This window comes from Xiphophorus maculatus, chromosome 23 (assembly GCF_002775205.1).
Source record: "Xiphophorus maculatus strain JP 163 A chromosome 23, X_maculatus-5.0-male, whole genome shotgun sequence".
Classification (NCBI taxonomy): domain Eukaryota; kingdom Metazoa; phylum Chordata; class Actinopteri; order Cyprinodontiformes; family Poeciliidae; genus Xiphophorus; species Xiphophorus maculatus.
In genome coordinates this window covers 20,030,484-20,049,466 of record NC_036465.1, presented here as the reverse complement: position 1 = coordinate 20,049,466, position 18,983 = coordinate 20,030,484, and positions in this window count along the sequence as shown.

Sequence of the window (18,983 nt, the reverse complement as noted above, 5' to 3'; positions counted from 1 at the left end):
GTAACCTGGGCATTTCTGTAAGAAAATGTTATTTGAATAGAAAAATTAATTGCTGTCTTCTGGTGTGAGTAATAACGTCAGAAAATGAAGAATAGTGTAATTGTAAACCTATCTCGCGGAAGAACATATTGGTGCAGTGAGACGAAGCACGAATGCTGTGGAGAGCACCGGAGCACAATTTGCAACATGGCGCTTAAGCAAAAAATAAAGAAGAAAAGAAAAGCAGGTAAAAGAGAGCACATAAAATCAAACAATCAATAAAAACGATTTAAACATTTTTCAGCGAGTTGAAATAATCCTTAAAGCAAACCTCTCACATTCATATATTATATTTTGCTCTATTTTGTTCTTAGCCACTATCAGGTGGTGAATCTTTCCTTTCCTCTGTATCTTTTTACTTCAGCATCCTCCTCTTCAACATTATCATATCCTGTAGCCTACATCCCAATTCATTTTCTGTGCTATGCAGTTGCATCACACTAATTTCACTTACTTAGGCCTATTAGTTCCAGTATTCTCCAACCATCCTACATTTTTATAACATTTTATATTCCTTTATTTAATCAGGTAAACCCTGTTGAGATCTAGATCTCATTTTCAAGAGGGACCTGAGCAAAAATTTGCAATACATAGCAACCTGGTTACAAGATAAAAATGTATCTTGTATGCATCTTTATTTTAAGATGTATTTGTTGCACATTAGGGTAAGCCAAGTTACAATTAGGGTAACTTGGCCATGCACTGCATTTCAGCCTAAATAAATGGCTGAAATGCAGTGCATGGCCAAGTTACCCTAATTGTAACTTGGCTTACCCTAATGTGCAACAAATACATCTTAGGTTACAGAAACAAGAACAAAAAACAAAAACTGTAACTTGCAGAGGTGTGATAACACAATTTGTTTTTGACAATTGCAACTTTTGAAGTGTTTTAAATCATATAGGTTGATAAATAGTCCAAATTTCAGGTAAATTATAGCCAGCAGGAAAATTGAAATAGTCAATAATTAATTACGATTTCACCCCGCCTCTCGCCCGAAATGTCCTGCTGGAGATAAGCAACAGCACCCCTTCTGACCCCACTATGGACAAGGGTGTAAGAAAATGGATGGATGGATAATTGCAATTTCTTACCAACCTAAAATCAGTACTGGGCTTTTTTATATAAGTTCCTCTTTGGTAACTGATGTTAACAATATTTTACCCAATAAGTGTGATTTAGGCCACTACTATAGAAGGACTGTGCTGTTCATTTCTGGCTAAATACTGACTGCAGTTGATATTTTATCTTAACTTGGCTGCTTCATAGGTGACACTTTACAAAGCAACACACTAAAATCCAGAAAAGTGCCTTATGGGCAAATATACAAAAAATACCTTTACATATACAAGAAAGCAACTTTTGATATCATTGTATTAAAAAAATCCCTTTAAAAGAGCGTAATAAAATAAAAGCATGTAACAACATCTGTTTTATTCAAAATGTTCAACATTATTATTCTTTTATGATACTATTTATAATTGCTTCCCCCCAAAACTTCTTAAAAGTTCTATAAAAAACGTCTTAGGGAAAACACATACGTGTTTAAACACGTATGTGTTTAAGGCGTAGAAATCATTAACCAAATTCAAAAAAATAATTTAGACACACAAACATGCATCAGATGGAAATATGTGTTCTTCTCTCAAAGTGACATTAGATATGAAAGAGTGTTGAACTTGGGAAGTTTAAAAAAAAAAGTGTCACATGATCTGGATTTCCGAAAAATGATATTTATGCAAATGTAAAAGCAGGTGAGGTATTATGCAAACAAAGCAGGAAGTCATGCAAAGCCTTTTGACTCCATGTTTCTGAGTATGTGTAGGTGAACTTACTGCTCCACATTAGAAATCTAGAAATCTACAAGCATCGAGGAAGTGACTGAACACTTGTGGGGAGTTTTCCGCGTTGTGTGGGGTTTTATTTGTTTTGCTGAAACAGGTTATATAATAGCCCGATGGGTTAATTTGCATTGATATTTTCATTTTCATTTCAGTTGATCTGAGTACATACATATATTTCCACTTTTAAATGAAGCAACCAGTGTACTTCTATTCTGTTTATACATATAACAGTAACTGATTTACAAGTTAGTTGTAGGAAGTTTCTTTTCCCCTTTCATTAAATGTTTGTTCATCCACCTTCACTGCTTCTTTCTGGGGTTATTATATCAGGCGCCATGATAAAGATATAATATAATTCATTACACCTGTCAAAGGACATAATGTTATGGCCACAAAGTAAAGGTCCATGATAGCTATTCTATTCAGTGGCTGCCTCATGTGGAAACATTGTTTTAGATTTTAGAATCACCAACAGGGGGCAGCATACGGAAGGCCAAGCACAATCACATTCATCCATACAAACTCAGCTTGGGCAGGTTTAAAGTTGTATTACAATTTTCTTGCTGTGGGTGAAATTATAAATCAAATATTTGCCTTTTAGTTTGTATTCTTTTCCTCATTTCACACCAAAGGAACAACATATTTTTCAGCTTGCTTTTGTGTTGCATCAGCTCGAACCTCCATGATAAAATGTAAGTTTATTTTTGATCTTCTTGCCTCATGCATAATACAAAATATTTAACCATGTAGCCCCTAAAGTGATTGTAAATGTGTTAAAGAAAAAGGGGCTACTTTGCCCAAACTTTCCCAGCACCTCTCTATGGGAAACCAGTTGACATCACTGCTCATGTTGGTTTTCTTCTGTGTGCTCAAAGCATGCAGAGGGTGCTGGGTTTGTGTACTCTTCCACACGTTGCACTCGTCCCCTCTCGCTCTTCACAGAGCTAGGGGGTCACTTGTGTGCAGAATGATGTCATGGCCGCTGTGTGTCTATGGCAATTGCATCTGACATGCTTTGTCTTTGTGCATGCTTCAGTCAGTGGGAAGGCTGTGGAAGGGGGACACATCTTCTCGGTGCCCAAAAGGGTCTGTGACAGACCCACACAACAGAGCTTCTTTTCACTCAAGCTATTTTAGGAGACACGTGAGAGTGGGAGGTTAATTCACTCACTGATGTATTTAGACAGGTCTCTATTAAAAACTAAAAAAAAAAAAAAAAAAGCACAGAGAAATCTGGTGTTTGTTCTGCTGCGACATTAATGGGAAAGAATATTATCTGAGCAAATGAGTGCTTGGCCTAAATTACCACAGCCCATTTATTTTATAAGATTCCGTGCATGCTGCTGACCCACATTATTTGCGGCCGTTTAGAACAGTTCAGTTCAGATCCTAAATGCCATCTGAACTTGTAGCAACAACAAGTTGTAGCAACCTCATAAACCAGCTACATTTCAGACTTTCTGATGAATGAGTCCTCTTTATTTTACAACTGTGTTATTGGAGTTTTCTATATCAGGTGCTCCAACCCTGCTGGAGGACTTCAAAAACATGTTTTTGTTTTGTTTTCCCTTAAAATGTAGACTACATGGAACCATTTTCTAAATATATTTTCCAGGAAGCCAAAAGGCGCATCACAAAGCATTTTTAAGCAGCCCAATACAATGCCTTGCAAAATTGTCATACCCCCTTGAACTGTTTCCCATTTAATTACATTAAAAACACAAACTACAACATGTTTTATGCTTATGGGTTAGTCTACTGATATGTAGCGGGAGAATGATATGTAAATTTTGACATTTCCAAATCTGAAACATTTGTCCTGTGTATATGTTCCTTAAACATCCAGTTATTGCCACAATGGAGTGATTTCAATCAAAGTCCAAACCTAAATCCACGGAGAATCTCTTGCAAGACTTGGAAATTGTTATTTACAGAATCCCTGTCTCAGGTTTGACTGAGCTATATTTTCTGTACATTTGCAAAACTGGTGAAAACATGCAGAGTTCCCCACTGTAAATTAGCAGAAGCCAGTTAAACAAAAATACTAACTCAGGTGGGATGAAGAAAAATGCATGCGGATGTGGATTTTTACTTGTAAAACACAATGAGAACAATTTATTTTTTCTGTCCACCTCATAATTAGGGATCTTGTTCTTTGGTCTATCTTATAAAATCTCAGTAAGACTCTTTACATTAGTCTGCAACCAAACGTGGCAATAAGTTAAATAGTTTAGAGATGTAATTACTTATGCAAAGCACTGCAAGAGCAAACTTATTATGAACCACATTCAATACTGCACTTATGATTTTTTAAGCTGAAAGGCATTATTAATAAACCAATATAGGAAAAGCAGAATACTATAATAGTGTTTGGGTTTGAGGCATTATTGCTTTGCCAGATGGCGCTTCAGCAGCAGACATATTTATCATTATGAGTTTTCCCTCTGAATAAAGCAGACAAAGAAACAACAGAACAAAGGCATTTCCTCAACTTTTATAGTTTAATATCTGCGGCTGACACACTAACATACTTCAAGGCAGACTAGATCCTTTTTTTCCAGAGCTATCCTTCAAGTAATCTAATAGTGCTCTCTCTGTGGAAAACATCACAGCAGTCAGACTAGGCAAAAATTAGGCTTCTAGCTGCCAAACAGGTTAATCATCAGGTAGTAGATGTTTGATTCATGCCCCTGCCCTTTATTTAAGACATTTCTGCAGACTGATGTTTTACAGCCATACATGTTGTGGTAAAAGGTTGTGTCTGAACATAACAAGTATGCATAAAATTGCACTCCTGCCTGCTGTATTCTTCCAAGTTAAACATTGGGTTACCAGTTTTTAGTGTAGTACCATACAAAGTGCTTGTACAAGTATACTCATTGAATGCTTTTGCATTTTGTCATATCAAAACAGAAACAGATTCCATAAATACTCCACACACAGATTGAGGTTTTCAAGAGTTTCTTTCAGTTAATTTTTATGCTTTCCGCCTCATGAACACACAAGAATATTACATCCAGTAACAAAAATTTTAATATAGGAATGTTAACTTGATAATAATACCCACTTGAAGGTTGTTATTTAAAAGATCTGACAAACATGACATCGAAATGCATACTCCAATTTGCTGAGATGTACCTGTATCTCTGCCTACTACAACAAAACTACAAGGAGAACATTTTCTGGATTTGAGTTATTATTTGCAAGGCTAATTTGGGGATAAAAAAAAAAGAAAAAGAAAGGATAGAAATTCAAACGAGCAGCAGCCTTTATGTCTGTCTGCTTCTCACATCAGAACCATCTCAGGAGATGAAGCAGAAAGAGCATGTCTCTGTTGAAGGTCCAGAACTGGCTGCTGGCTCGCTCACTGAACAGAATCAGACTTCGGTTTATGTTGCTGACAGAGGAACCTCAGCCCGGCAGCTGCCGCTATGTCTGGTGGAGGGGTTCATAGAGAGTGAGGGGCACTGGGTTCAGATTCAATTTGTTGTCTTATTTTTGATCCTTCCAGAACAAAATTGGATGTTAACAATAAAATGTTCCAAAGAAAATCACAAAGTGATGCTGAATGGGTGGAGGTGTTAAGAAAAAAATGAGACACATTTTGGCAGCACCGGTACACTGCTGCCAAAATTTTTTCATTTTTTTCTTAACATCTCCAACTATTGAGTAGGTGCTCTATTTGCTGAGGTTATTGGACATGTAAACAATTGTTGTAGATAACAGCTATCTTTTGGCTTGGATCTTCTTCCTTTTCAAGGGCCAAAACTTACAATCATTCTAACTAATGAACATGCACTTACATTTCAGACTTTTTAAGGAAATTATGTTGATATTTTTAAAAAATCAAAGAAACAGCTTATAAAATAATCAACCATGAGGTAATTTAAAAATAAATAATTCATATAAAAGATATTTGGATATATTCACAAACATTCAGGCATCAAGTTCTTATAACATCAGTCTTCAGGGTCCTATTAGCACAGATACTTGAAAGACTCAGAACCAACAAAAGAGCTTGTTTGGATAACTGTAAGATAAGCAAGGGCATTTTCAAGGTAATTAGAGGAGACAGATAAAGATATGTGAGTGGTCACATATCTTTATCCACTACAATTGCATAAAACTAGAAAATCCCTACAATTATGTTTGCTGTCATCTCCACTAAAAACAAAGCCCTTGTCTTGGCATATTCCTCTGTTTATTTAGGTTCTGCTGAAGCTGTACACCTGCTAGAGCCAGATGAAACAATACAGGCACTGTAACCACAAACTGGGAGACTGAAGTCCCAACAAACGCTGATTATTCCACTAAATCACACAACAGTTTTGCTTTGCTCTGGATCTTCTTTGTTTTGACTAATGGTGCTGGTCATTCACCTGGCAGTTATCACCTCTTTCAGAATCCCTGTGTTTTTTTTCCTGCAGCTGATTTTCCTAATCAGTGACAGTTACAGCGTTATTGACGTGAAGCCTGCAGCTTGCAGTAAACAGGACTTGTTGTATTCCGTTCTCACGCAGAAGTCATTCCACTAAGCAGAACCTTTTATCCCAAAAAATGGATCATCCATTACTAAACCCTCTTCTTGCGTAATCAGCTGTACCTTGTGAGTCAGTCATGGTTGGGGGAAACACTTTGTCCCGAAATAAGGTCATCAGAAGCGGGAAGAAATCGTCCCTTCAGAGCACAATACACCACTGTTGAAAACTAAATCAGCTCCACTCGCAAATGTTATATAAGCAGCTTAAGAGAGAGCTTGATTTTAAAGTATCATCATTGCAACTTTTGGCATTAGGTGAGGACAATCAATACTGTATGCCAGGTTCAACTTATTTTAGTCTTACAATAAATGAATAACTTTTCTTTCTCTGACGTATTGACACTGGTCCAAGTTATGTAACGTGCCACAATAACGGATTAGACCAAGCATGAGAAAATGAATGCCATAAAAGCAATAAGTAAGCAGCATAAAAAGTAATTTCTGAAGGATATTTCATATCTCATTCCTGATCTTCACTTGTTGCTCCCAGCCGTAGCTCATAACAGTTTAGTCCGGGGTCAGCTTCCCTGTTAGATCCCCACTTATCTATTGTGGTGGTTCTTCAGTTCCTCTCAAACAATTATTTATTCACACAGCTGCAGCTGTACATCCAGACCCCTGAATGTCCCTGTCTTTTCCCACCACATGCTTTTCCTCTCTACATATCCTGTTTATAGGACACACTCAGTTGTAGAAATGTTGCGGAAACAGGGATATATACAGACTTTATTCGCTTGTGTCTGATGGATCAGTTTTTGACAACATTTTGTAAATATTGTCACTCTTGCCCACCATTGTTCAAAATTTGATCTTCTCAGGTTAGCGGTGCTCCCTAACAAGCTATTTTGTATTTATCTATAGCTTAAAAAAAAAGTTATGGTTGTATTTTATGAACATGCAACAAAGAACACTTCTATTTATCTGTGTGTACACAGCACAAGTCGGAAAAGGGTTGGACTGAGACGGCTGCGGAGGGAACAGGGAAGGAGTCTGGAGGAAAAGGCGTAGCTGCAGATTGTCAATCGCTACTTCCACGACTCTTGCCACCAAGTGCAATAAAACCTTTTCTGACACAATTTCTCTCCTGTGTGCACAATGCAAACAATTGCGACCATACAAGCAGCAAGACCGTGATGAAGATCAGAAAAAGCCAATGCTGCAGGTGTGCTGCCCATTTTCTGCAATGTGTCACAGACTGCATCCACTCTATTGTGGTCTAACCTTCAGATTAGAAAAAAAAATGGTGTTGTTGTGTACCACTAATATGTGAGACCTTTGCTTAAACAACCTGATCACAGTCTGTTCAGCAAATACTAACCATTAATCTACTCAGAGTTAAACACACAGTATGCAGTATTAAACAAATACAAGTCAGAATGTTAATCTAAAGTCTTCTGTTTATTTATTAGATATTAACATCTTCTCTTATTAACACAATGATATTGACATTTGGTGTAAAGAGTTGGGTAATACTCCTGTACCTTTCCTTAACATTTCAAGGAATAATCTTGCTTTTCAAAACCAGTGCAAACTAAAAGTTAAGGAATAAAAGTTCTTGCAAAACCTCTATTGTTTAAAGCCAACAAACAAGGTGCACTGTGTTTAGCTTCAAGTCCTTACTTCTGCTAAAGTACTTTCTCTTTTTCTGCAAAGTTCAAATAAATGTACCTTGATTTATTAGGAAGCTGCTCAGATTTAGATGATCCCATTCCTTAGTTTTGACTTCTTATCTTTTGTGAAACAATTACAGGAATAGCAAGAACATGTGTCTTGCTGACAGTAATAAAAAGTGAAAGCATTAAGGATATAAAACTGAGTCAGTGGTCAGATCATTTCTGTTACACAGTGCAGAGAAATTCCCAACATAAGGTACATTGAACCAGTTAAGATTGAAATTCCTTTTTTTCCCAATTTTCTCAATGTTTTTGCACAAAATTTTATATAGTGCTATTAAATAGGTTCAACAGCTGTGTTCAAGTGTTTTGGTAAGATAAAGGGGTTACAGAGCAAGAAAGTCAAAATACATATATATCCTTGATTAGTAAAACCAGAGTAGTTGACTTCTTGACCTCAGCGTCTTGCTCAATCATCATCTTAAACATTTTCATTCCTTGTATGGAATTTAACTGGAATGCCAAAGGTTTTTGTGTTTCTTACATGAATGATGTTCACAAACTGACCATCCTTGTTGATTATTTACAGCCAGTCGACTTCACTGGACTGGAGTTTGCAAAATGTTGTCAGCCAGAGTTAACATTTTCATTGCTAGCTGAGGTTTCAGAGATAAATAACAAAACGCATGGATCCTCAAGTTGTAACAAAAAGGTAAAGTTAGCATTTGATTGTAGACTGAAGTGGTGACAAGCCTCAGTCAGGTTATTTGTTATAGCACTTGTACTTTTCCTGTTGTTGCATTGACAAACCTGTGACTAAAAAGCCCACTACTTCTGTTAACAGCATAGTTTCATTTGCCATCAGGACAGAAAAAAAGTATTTAGGTGAAATTCAAAAACGAAAACTTATGTTAAGAGTTTCTTCATTTGAGCAAAATCGGCAAAAGAATAAAATGAGTTAGATTATATTAGCTAGCACAGTAAAATTAAGTCTGCAACTATGATGCAAATTTTATCCAAAATATCACCAGCAAAATCTTAAAAATTCAATTTTTATGTGCAAGCCTGAGTAATAACTAATATACAGAGTTTATATGTGAAAAAACTTTAGGATCGTAATCTGACTAGCTAAAAGCTAATTCTGATTGCTTTGGTTTGGGTCACCAGAATGGTATTTGCTGGAAATTTTTGCAAGCAAAATTAAAGGTCAGTGCAACATGGTTGCTGTTGCATGTAAACTGTACATCATAGTTAGCTTGTATGCATTTACCTTGTAAGTAATTGAGACTTTTGATAGCAGGCTAGTTAAAATACCTTAAGTACCACCAGAAGGACTTGCACCACAGGTTGAGAAACAATGGAACCAGACATACTATGTGTGACTCACTTTATACACAGGGAATTATGCAGACTAATTTTTATGATCTATTTTGTGGTTGCATCCCCAGGTTGTTGTGAGAGCGTGTGAAAACCCATACCAGCAGGAGAAGTTAATTCAGCCACAATTAAGAGGGGAAGCACAACAACGATAGGAAATGGACATTGGCTCAGATTGAAGCACTGACTCAAACATAAGAGAGCATGTTGTTTTCCAGATAAGGGCCATTTGTTTTCTGCTGAAAATACTTGGGGGGAAAAAATACCCTCTTAAGCACGTCTGAAAGATGTTGGCAGTTGCAGTAACTCTAAATGGAAAAGTAACATATCAGCAGCTGTGTGGAAAAGACCGATAGCAAACATTTTGATCTGAATGCTTTGTCACTTTGAAGTGTAGCAATCTTCAGGCCAAAACGAGATGGAAAGACACTTTTATCTGAGACAATGACGAATGTGGCTGCTGCCATGTTTACTTTCACTTTGGTTCAGTGACTTTCATCTCTGGCTGTGCAGATGAACAGCGGCGCAAGGACGTTCGGGCTGAGAAACTGGCAGCAGAAAGGAATTTCCTAATTTACTGAATGCAAAGAAAAAAAAGTTTTTATTGTGAGATATTGGACAAACAATAAAAAAATATATATTTAAGCATTCAATCTTCAAACTTTGTCACCTATTATAGTCTAATATACTAAAAGTATTTTAGGCTTTAATCAACCAGCATGTAATGTGACACCTATTCAGACTGAAAATCGAGTCTTTGTAAAGCAATACCCTTATGTAGTTTCTAATGTTGTTAAATTAGGCCAAGAAAAACACTGAGTGATATAACCAGTAATTTGGACATGCAGGCTCATATGCAGGTTGTGGAGACCTGTTTTCTTGTTTTCCTCTGCTTTCTTGCCGTTGAGCAAATCGCCCATTGTGTGATTCATAATACTAAAACCAACAAACTCGTAATTAGGATTACTCTGCAAAGTCCTCCCCTGTGCAGCTGGGGAAATGGGGCGAGGACACAGAATACTGGATGTATGCTTGTGGATTTATCACTATTCACAATTTCGCTAATGACTTTTCAAAGCATACAAAACAAAACGTTTAGTCTTTCCACACACCAAAGGCAGTTTTATTTTCATTTATGTTAAATCTATTCTGACAAAACAGCACACGGCTCTTTAAGTAGGCTGTATCAGTATTTTCCGCGATAATAAGCACCCTATCTGTTATTTTTATGAGAGTACTATGTTATTATGGCCACTGGAGACCTGGCTGCACCATCTGTGTCCCTCCCATGTTTTTACAATCATATCAAGCACCTGGTGGCACACCAGCTATGAGACACAAGCATGTCATTTATTTAATCAGTCAAAGTCATCCCACTTCAATCAGTAAAAACTGTTTTGGTGTTCTATTCCTGGAGCTCTTTCACATTTCCTCAAGTTAGAGCCTCTCTGTATTTTATTGCCTAAACTAGACATAATCTTTATAGTTTAGGCAAACTAGATAAAAGAATGTCTGCAAATATTGTCACCAAACATCCTTTCATTCCTATTAATTGAGCTACTTTGCAAAAAAGAATGAGCAAATGTTCGTCACTGTTAATATGCAAAGCTGTAATTTCAGTGATTTTTTTATGTATTTGTTAAAACTGTCACTTATTTGTTAAAGCTTTAATGTAGTATTTATTTCAGTAATTAAGTTATACCTCAAGCAGTATTTATTTGCCAAAATATATACTGTGAAAACTATGTAGCTTACAGAGCAAAGGTTTTGCAAATGATTGCAAAACTGTTCAGATGTCTAAACTTTTGAAGTTCATGCATCTTCCCTTCCATAATCTGTCTTGATCAATTAGACAAATCATTGTAAAAAAAAAATCAAATTGTGTTTTTAACATGGCAAAATGAAAAAAAAAGTTCAAGGGGTATTAATCCAGTGCAATTCACTGGATAAGGGGTGTGTGGGTGTGTGTGGGTGTGTGTAGCGGTGCGGTACAGTGACACAACAGATCCATTTCAGCATATTAGACCAGTTTTACATCGCAGGACTCACCAGAAAAAACTTCAAAGAAAACCTCCACGTCAGTTATGATTCAAAGGGCCTACATATGAACGAGCAGCTCTGTGCCCAGATCCGTGGCCCTGGATCCTTCCAGCTCTCATGTGCCACTCTTAACTACTATGATGGCCACATTGTTAATGTGTCCAATGGATGTAATCAGGCGTGCTCTGTTTATGCCAGAACACAGTACAAACGAGAGCCATGCATTACGATCGCCCAGGCTAATATGTGACTTCCATGTGGTTCGCTGGAGACGACTGAGATGCACAAGACTCACTGTGGGGTCTCCTGTACGACAAGAAAGGGAATAATGCCTGAATGAAGGCGGAGCTGAGATAGTTACACAACAAGACAAAACAAACATGAGCAAATAAAACAAGTTGGCTCAGAGTGAGAAAACATCTAGATTCTCCAGACATCACCTCCCTCCCTGTTCAGCTTCTCATCCTCCTCCTTTTGCTCAACTCAGAGTTGGTGGACCGTTAAGAATTAAGTACACACTGTAGTGCATCTCCTTGTTGAACAAGAGAAACATTAAACACGTTTGCTATCACAATTTACAGAAGACTGCAACTGAATACAAGTGGGTGTACTGCACATTGTTATTTGGTTGTATCTATTCAGCTTTTTAAGCTGTGTGGTTTTTTTCCATGCCATGTTATGGCTGTGGTGTAATTAACTGGTTCCCCTCTGTTAAATTTTACAATGCACAAACTTAGCACGTACTGTTGACTCTCCGCACTCTCCGTGTACAACAGACAGGTGTGACCACTGGCAACAGGATGACAGGGTTCAACACCTCTGTTCGCCACTGACTTCCTCTCACACCCCTGCTCCATATTCAGACACGCCCAGAGCAGCAAGGCACACAATTACCACCAGTGAGTGTGCCAGAATGCACCACAGCATGGGGGTGTACACTATCTGGATTTATGTGCGGAGGATGGATGTGAGTCTACTGCCCTTTTCAATCCTGAAAACCTTTAAATGTGAGAGCAGCAGTTTTCCTCTATTCAGAAGAGCGTAGATTAATCCAGTCACTGATTTCCTTTGAGTCAAACAAGTGGCCTCTGAGATTTTGACCTTCATGGTCCGAAACCATTTAACTGAAAACCATTTTATCTTCTAGTTTACTTTGTTTTTGAGGTCTCTCTTGATATGCCTATATCTTGTTCTCCTTCTTTCTGGTTTTGTGTCCAGGACCAGCCCATGATAATCCTCTGAGACCATTTCCTCTATAGGTTTCACAACACAGAATCAGAGGTGACTGTGAGGGACACATGAAGAGGAATGTACCTCTTTTCTGCATTGTTTGAAAGTGAATGACTATTTCTTGTGTAGACGTACTACACCACTACAGACCATATTTACAATTCATAAAACATAATAAAAACTAGATTTGAATGTACATAGGGTAGAAAAAAATGATTGTTTTATGAGTAGCAAAATCTATTTTAGCATTTTTTTTTACATTCTTCATGTTGAAATACCTATTTCAGCTGACTTTTACATGTCAACAGACATTTGAATGGTCATTGGTCACATCTGGAATAACTAATTTTTGTTAGTTTATCACACAGATACTCAAACCAAAATTACTATGTGCACACAGTTTCACCTTATGCCCCACATGCATGGTTTTGTATATTGGTACAATGCAACCTGCTAACCTGAGTAACCACGTTACCCGAGTAACCAGGTTACCAGGTTACACTCCACGCAGAAAAGTCTGTGCAATATACAGACTGGTTCTACCTGTAATTATAGATGTAATCAGAACAACAAATATCTTTTTTTCTGAGGTTGTAGGTCAGACATGGAGAGTACAACCATAATATTTAGTATGTGATTCAAACAAAACAGAGCAAAGTCTCATCCTTACAGGACCTTATCTATGATGACTATAAAAAGTGGTGACATCACTACCAAAACATACCTTTACATAAAATGTTTTTCTTACAACCTGCTTTCAGTGGTGGTTCCAATTGTTAATTCCTTTAGATCCTTTTAAGAAGCCGAGTGGTTAGTAAAGGCTCAGAAAGAGTGATAATAGGTCATAGTGAGCAATTGGTGGTAATCGCAGTGCTTCTAAAGCAGCATATGAGTGTAAGTAAACAGAGGGCTAGTTCTTTTCAAAGCAGTTCAACTGCACTACTCTCACTTTCTCACAGCACAGCCTGGCAACAGCCTGCCTCTCAATTTTACTGGGTTTTTATCAAATAACTCAGCTGGTCTTCACATCTCCATGTTGGTCACTCATCTCTTTGTTTGTTCTCTTTTCTCCCTCTGCCAAAGATGCCAGATCTCCATGTGTCAGAGGGAGAGGAAGGAAGGGAGAGAGAGCTTGCACATGATTTCCAGGGAGGAGAAAGAAAAAGTCCACGCCAGCTTCCTATTTATCTGGTTCGCATTAAGTCATTTGTGCTTCATTCGGCTGCACTCTGTTTGCTGCTTTGAGGTCATCCTTACAGTACAAGTGGGGTTGGTAGTAGCCCATTTTTTGACTAAGTGGGAAGAAAAAATATGGAGTCAGCATTACTCCAAGCAGTATGACAGGCATCAATATTGAGCACAGCCCTGCCCAATATAAAAATCTAAAATGACTGTAAAAATACTGAGTTACGAGGTATAAGTGACTAAACTCAAATGTCTCAGATCATTCTCCAAATTAGGTCAGGCAAACCTGTCTACTTAGTGATGGCTGGCAGGATTTCTCTTAAAAGTCTTGCAAAAGTGTGGTAATACAATTGCAAAATTCTATTTGCTTTATTGAGTTTTGAGATGATAGACTGATACGAAGTGTCAGTCTATCATATCAATGTTCAAAAAAAGTAGTTTAATTAAAAATGCACTAGCTACTGAAAGAAAGAAAATAATATACATTATGGAGTACAATTGCATTGGACAACAAAATGTATAGCTTGGTTCACTCCACAACCAAGTTGGGGGAATCTACTCTGCAGAAATTTATTCTCTATGGAAAAAGGGAAAAAAAGAAAGCCTTGTTAAAATAAGCCCTTAGGATGCACTAAACTTTGAGTGATAATAAAATTGTTCAGATTAAAGCATATTTATGATGAGACCAAAACTGTAATGATTTTGTTACTTTTTATACTAGTGGTGTGTAAACTCATCTTTACTGCCTCCCACCCCCTGCTTTCTCTTCCAGATAAGACTGCTGAATCGAACCACAACAAACCTCCAGCGTTTCTCACGTTTGAGAAGTGGTTTCATGAAGTATTGACTCAGGGTGAACTAAGGACAAATGCACATGCACATCCCACTGCTCAGACTTTTATTCACAAACAATAAAAATCACAGTTTTGCACTGCTTTGTATCAGTCTGTCATATCAAAACCCCAAAAAGCAAACAGAATTTTGCAATTGTATTACCACATTTTTGAAAGTCACTGTACAAACTGCACATATAGCATTTTTTACCAAAAGAACCTGACTCCCACATTCCTGCACCTGATGCATGAGTACTGTACAAGAAACTGTTTCATGTTGTTACCCAAGCAATGTCATTTTGAAAAGAAAAAGGTTGCAGTATACATTTTTTCCATTCACAAGAGAGAAAGTGAGCATATTTCCCATCCTCCTGAACATTGTTTTCAAGCTATTAAAAAGTTTTGCAGCACTCATTAGTTAGCAGTTGTGACGTCTGCCCCAAATGTCCAGTCAGTCGCACAATAGCTACAGCGTCAACAGGTTCCCATCCACAGCACAAGAAAGTGGACCTTGGCTCAAGGGTCCCGGGGCCCAAGGGTGCCTTGTTTTACCAACAGCTCCGGTGCTGCAGGACAAGGCACTGGGCATTGTTATGCAACAAGCTGGTGAGAATGAATAAGCTTCAGCAGCGTGAATTCCAGTGGAATTGATGGGATGAGGGCAACAGCTAGGTTAATCCTAGACGGAGACCCCTTGGGACCTTGCGCTCATGGTCCCTTCTGCGTTTTCTTTTCAGCCTTAAATGTTTATTTGAAAGTCTACGGGAGATGGAGAAAGTATAGTGTAGAGACTGGGCTCTGTGGGTTCAGGAGCAGAGCAGGTTAACCTCTGCAATCCCAACATGAGGGGCAGGACAAAACATAGGGGGTCTCCCCACATTTTCCTTCTTTGCAAACCTCTCAACCGCTAATCTTCTTCTAACTTCCTCCTCTTTTTGTTTCTGCTCTCCTCCCTGTCAGCGTGGCCACCCTCAGGCGCCGAGCCAACAATCCCACTGTCTCTCAGTGGGTGACATCACTCATTGGCACAGGGAAGCAGGCCTGGAATAATTAGGTTTGGATGGTTGAAGTGACTGTCTGTGTGTTTATGCGCTTGGTGAGTTTTGGTTGATGTAGAAGGGATTCTGCGTTACTCAACCTAAAGCACGTAGACCATGGAGTCAACACTCATATGGAGCACACATACAGTTCCTCGAAGTCTCATTGGAAACTAGGTCAAATAAAAATGTTTTAAGAGTTTACAACAAATGATGTAAGTTGGGACCACAATGTATAGTTTTTGGTCAATGTTTAAGAATAAATTTAAGTCTTGTTTTATGTGTAGTTGAGTTTGTTGCAGTGGACCCCCTGCTTTAATAACTTTCTATAGACTTTACACATCAAAGTCTATAGCAAACGCAGCAAAGTCCATTCGTTTACTAGGTTTCTTGCTATATACACACAGCCTACTTAGGGAGAAGCCTTTGTTTGACCGATGCGCTTTGTCAATCTCTATTTAGTTGCTTCTTTACAACAAGCTCGGCCCTTTGAATATTAACTGTGTGATCCCTCTTGCCACACAAGGAGCCGCTCAGACCCCCTATCAGTGCATCCCAGCTTCCCTGAGCTCTGTGCTAATGCTTTGTGCTCAACGTCATGTTGTCATAAAGACTGTGCTGTTTTAGAGATTAAGGGAGAAAATCACTTTATGTTTCCTGAAATTTATTCTTATTACCACAAGAATGCTCTTAAAAATCAATCATAGAGTGCTATGTATAAAAATATTAATTTCTTTCTAACTTTTTCCCATTTTGTTAGATTAGAGCTGCAAACTTTAACGTGTTTTGTGCATAACTGATAAGTGGAAAGAAAATTATACACATTTTAAAAAAAGGTTTCACGAAGAAAAACCTGAAAAGTGGGATATGTTGTATTCCTCCCCTTTTAATGTTGCTCTTTGATGTCCATTTGAGTGTAATTTAAGATAATTGTAAATACAGCTGGGTTTTAAGTAAATTACTGAAGATTCAGCACGGCAAAAGAACTGTGTGATCCCTCTAGCCACACAAGGAGCCGCTCAGACCCCCTATCAGCGCACCCCAGCTTCCCAGGCTTATTTGCCTTATTTGCAAGGCAAATAAGTAATAAAGTTGCGGAAAAGTTTAGAGCAAAGTTTAGGTATGAAACAATATCAAAAGCTTTGAACATTTTATGGAGAACTGCTCAATCCACCATCTGGAAATAGAAAGAGTATCACATAGCAAAAAGACCAAGAAATGACTGCCCATCTAAACAGACAAGACAGGGAGAACATAATCGGTGACAAAGCCGAGAGGGTCACAGTGACAATGAGGGAGCTGTAAGGATCCACTGCTTAGGTGGGAGAATTTGTTGACAGGACAATTCTTAGTTGTGCTTGACTGTCATAGAAGAGGGGGAAGAAGAAATTTGACAGGGAAGCTAGTTCGAATAAAGAGTTAATACTGGAAAATGTTAGAAGACAACCTGTTAGTAGCTGCAAAATACGTAAGACTAGGCTAGGGGTTCATCTTCCTGCAGGACAAAGACGCTAAACATACAACCGGAACTACAATAGGATGGTTTAGATCAGGGGTCTCAAACTCCAGTCCTCGAGGGCCGCAGTCCTGCAACTTTTAGATGTGCCTCTGCTGCACCACACCTGAACAGAATAATTAGGTCATTAAGACTCTGGAAAACTGATCTACACAAGGAGGAGGTCATTAAGTCATTTCATTCCAGTGTTTTGTACCTGTGGCACATCTAAAAACTGCAGGACTGTGGCCCTCGAGGCCTGGAGTTTGAGACCCCTGGTTTAGATTAAAGCATATTCCTGTACATTGTGACATCCAAAGTCCTGACCAAAATCTCATTTAAATTATGTGGCAGGACTTGAATAGAAATGCAGATGATTTCATATTTCTTCCAGTAAAATGCTTTACAACCCACAAATGATCTTCCTTCCACTTTACAATGTGTTTCTATGTGCGGGTCTATGACCTAAAATCTCAACAAAGTTTTACGCAGTTTATAGTTATAAAGTGACAGGATGCAAACAAGTCCAAGAGGTAAGAATACTTTAGAAAGGCACAACACAAAATGTTTAGAACTTAGATGAAAGAACCAGCACAGCTGTAGCTCTATTCAGTCTGATGAGCGCAGCAGCTGAATTTGTTGAAGACAATGGATGGGTGGGTGAGTATGTCTGGCTGTTTTTGTGGGCCAATAATCCGCTTTATTGAGTCTCAGGAAATCCTAATTGGAGTCGGAAATGGCTCCAGTGGCCAGATGTGCAAAGACTAGTGAGGTCAACCCTTCCCCCATGGACAACTGACCACAAGCACCTCAGCCTTTGCTCCTCCCTGCAGAGTTTAACCCCAGAAATACAACAAATTATCCAAAGCCACATCACCACAAACCACATGCATCCTTTCTGTCTATGCTGGGGCCCATTTAACTCACCAAAAACATAATATGATGTGCACACATACTCACTAAAGCATCAGCCCTGCTCAGTCTAAGACAACAAAACAAGATGAGTAAGCCTGAAAAACAAGCCTGAATAAGGCTTCTTGTCTGCAGTCTTAAATGGTTTTCTGTGCAGCACAACCATATGTGTGTTCACATATGGTTGCTTGTGCACATATCCTGTCTGTCTCTTATTGTCACTACTTATCAGGTCCTCTAACCAGAGGCAGAAATCTTTGTTGGGTCATTTAGGACAATTGCACATGATCTGAGTGCAGCTGGAAAACCAAAGAAGATCTGAGAAAGCTGGGTTGGATTATGAATGCCACCCCAGACCTGCTGTCCCCACAGTCTAGAATAGGATCCAGGTGTGTGTATGTGTGTGTGTGTGCGTAGAGCTCTCCTCTTGCACAACTACACACATGAATGTGTTTAGTACCCCCACAGAGCAACAGTCACTCTGACCTATTTCACTCAAGCATGGAAGTGGCCTAGACCCAGAAGGCAAACCAGAGGCAGATCAACACTAAAACCCCTCACTCATAACATCGATACTTCCACATGGGACAATTTTACTGCCTCTTTCACAAACTATACAGTGAATGGTGCATCTGGAAAAAAAAGAAAATAAATAAATCTATTCTATTGATCTAGCCACATCCGGATTCATTTGTGCGGCGTAAAAGCCAATTTCAGCAGAGGTCACTGTAGAGAATCTGATCACCGTGTCAAAACAGAACATGTAAAACACGTTTTTTGGTGTATTTTGATTTCTGGGATTGTTTTAGAGTATTGTGAAAACCAGTATGTCGCCAAC